Source organism: Lactuca saligna, chromosome 5 (assembly GCF_052625555.1).
Source record: "Lactuca saligna cultivar CGN05327 chromosome 5, ASM5262555v1, whole genome shotgun sequence".
Lineage (NCBI taxonomy): Eukaryota > Viridiplantae > Streptophyta > Magnoliopsida > Asterales > Asteraceae > Lactuca > Lactuca saligna.
Window position 1 is genome coordinate 239,408,883 of NC_136421.1, and position 3,417 is coordinate 239,412,299.

The window sequence follows — 3,417 nt, forward strand, 5'->3', positions numbered from 1 at the left end:
ATGGTAGGTCGAGCACCCCAGATATGCGTGACAGTATGATTATGTTATGATATGTGTAGTAGTAGTAGCAGTGGTAGTAAGGGGTGAAATAGTCCCTAGAGTTCGGTTGTTAGGACCGAAGGGTAGGTCAGCACCCAAAAACTGCTTGACATGGGTAGGCCAACACCCCAGAATGGTTGGACAGGGTAGGTCGGCACCCCATAATTGCCCGTAGGTACGTATGTTATGTGTTATTCGGTATGTAGTATGATGGGGGAACTCACTAAGCTTCGTGCTTACAGTTATCAGTTTTGTTTCAGGTACCTCTTCGTTGAAATTGAATTAGTCGGCATGTAAAGACCCAAAATTTATGATCAAAAATTCCTTTTAATAAAACATTACTTTAAGCAAAGTCATCATTCCAAAACATAATCAGAGTATTAATTTTCAAAACACATGTTCATTATCAGAGTAAACATTCCCAGGTTGTCTAATCTATGGTGTGTGCCATGCGATCACCCCGAGCTCTTCCCTCTGCTACCAGAAGTATCTGAAACCAAAACTAAAACCGTAAGCACGAAGCTTAGTGAGTTCCCCACCCTACCACATACCATGCATAATCACATACTGCACATACTGGACCACGCCCGCTATCTTGGGCCTCGCCCCTTACCTCGGGCCTCACCCGCTACAACGGCCCCGCCGCTCCAGGCCCCACCTAGCTTCGAGCCCCTCTCGGATACAGATCTGTTTCACTTAGGCCTCGCCTGTCACAGGGCCTCGCCCACCAACAAATAATAACACATAAGATAAACTCATACGACTGATCCTGTCCTAAGGCCTCGCCTATCCTGGGCCTTGCCCCTGTCTTGCTACTGATGAACCATGGAACCCCGTCCATGCTCCTACTGGTAGTGAGGTACGAGCCCAACCCACTCTCACTCCTTCCCTAACTTGGGCTTCGCCCTTGTTCTGCTACTAATGAGATATGGAACCCCATCCACACTCTGCTATTGGTGAGATACGAGACCTCTCCCACACTCACCTCCCTACCATGCACATACATGTATCACACAGATAACCAGTATAAACTATCATATAAACAAATCCTTTGGCACCCGCCCGCTATTAATGGACCTCGTCCTGAATATCATACTAGCATACTGTGCCTAGGGCTAACCCCCTGGTCTTCTACTCATAACTACATGGGCCGACATTGTGGCCTTAGACCCATTCACACAAAGGGAAACTCACCTGCACTGGCTGAACTTGTTGATGATCTCACTAGCTGCTGCCCGGCAACTCACTGAACTCCTGCTTCCCTTGCTCCTTGAACTACCAATATCAATGCAACACTGAGTCTAACTGACCCCCGAAAGACAACCAAGTCAACCCTGGTCAAAGTCAAAGTCCTGGTCAAGGTCATCCTCCCAGGTCAACCCTACTCGCCGAGTCAACCTACTGACTCGCCGAGTTCATATATTCAGAATCCTTCCTTTCACGTCTCGACTCGCCGAGTCAGTCCATGACTCTCCGAGTCTACTGAATTCTGAGTCCTGACCTGTCCATCTGAGTCACTGATTCGAGTCTCAACTCGAAGGGTTTGGGGGGGGGGGGGGGTTTCGCAACCTGACTTGCCGAGTCCAAGAACAGACTTGCCGAGCACAAGGCAATCTTCATCTGACTCGACGAGCTGTTCATCCCACTCGTCGAGTTGCTCCTCATCTTCATGCTACTCGCCGAGTTCCCTCAAAGGACTCGCCGAGTCCATTTAGATCTCCTTACATGCAGAGGACTTTTGAGTCATGCATGGACTCCAAGCTGTAGATCTACCCTTCCCAAGCCTATTCCTCACGTAAATTTGCAAACTTTACGTGTAGAGAAGGAGATCTAGGCAAAATACACCATAAACTAGGGTTTAAGGCAAAGAGGCTCCATAAACAACTCAAGGGATGATACTTTATGCTTCTCAAGACCATAAAATGCTTAGATCTGAAGTAGCAACTTCAGATCTGGCTTCTAACTCAAATGAATAGCATTATGGCTAAAAAGCCCCAACAACCACACATAGATCTAAGTGCAAAAGAGTCCAAGAACTAGATCATTACCTCCAAGTGCTCAGAAATATACTAAAAATCCCAGATCTATAGTCCTTTCTTGCACCTCCAAGTTCCTTCTTCCTTTTCCAAACTTTAATGCACCCTTCAAGGAAACAAATGGCTCAAATAGAGGATATGGCGGATAGGGTTTGGTGTTCTGGGTTAGAGAGGCAGTAAAGGAACCCTAAGGAGGAGAATGAGGCGCTTAAATAGGCTCCAAGTCCCGAATTTAGGGTTTTCTCCGCTTAGACCAGACTCGACGAGTCCCTTTGGCCGACTCGCCGAGTCGGTCACTTACTCCTCGACCCGGATCCCGCTCGGACTCGCTGAGTTTCTCCTTGGACTCGCCGAGTCGCCCTTTAAAATTAGGGTTTTCTTTCCTTTCTTGGCCTTCTAGACTTTGGGTGTTACAACTCTCCCCCACCAATTATTCTAACACCAGCTGCCTACCTTCGCTGGCCTTCCGCTCAGTCATTCAGACTAACGTCAATCCTTGCGGATAATAATCTCGGGTCAACCCTGACCCTGAACATTCTAGAAACCCAATTTAATCAACCGACAATCCTTGTTGTACTCTCCGAGTACAACAACCGAACCCACAGGGTTCACCCCTTCTTTCCTTGCGCGATTTCCTTGCCTTTCCAAGGCAATGCTCCATAACCATCTATTTCCTATGCCACTGCGAAGACCCTGTCTTCACCAAATCTATTACTCCCGCTACTCCCAGTACGGGTCATCGTCGCCAGTATCCACTGGGCATTCCTTCTACTATCATTTGGTGTCGAGCACCCCACGATCAACTAACTGGATTCCACCATATGCTGCACACTCGCACTGCTACTGACTGGAAATTCTGCTATTCCTTATCTGGCTTCCGGATGAACTGAGACCACCCTGGTCCCTACCAACCTATCAATATCTGGATTACCGGCTCCCACCGATCGCTGACCTAACACAACCACTAGTCGCTCCCAGTGACATTCGAAGAAACTTCAACCACCTATACTGCTCAATCTATTCTACCAGGTTGGCACGACAATTTCCTGGGATCCCCAATCCCCTATCTAGACACTAAGATCCTTAACAGGTCCCACCTGTGCTGCTAAAACTCACGGGCCTCGCCCACGGGTCTCACCCGCCCCTATCCTTCTAGTCCCACTTGTCTAACCACTCTCACACGGGCGTCGCCCATGGGTCTCACCCAACCATACTACTGAGCAACCCTGCTCTCAGGTCTCACCTATACTGCTATTCTCATACGGGCCTCGTCCGCGGGTCTCACCCAACTATATCCTAGAGCGGCCTCTCCCAAGGTCTCACCTCTCAAGGGCTATACATA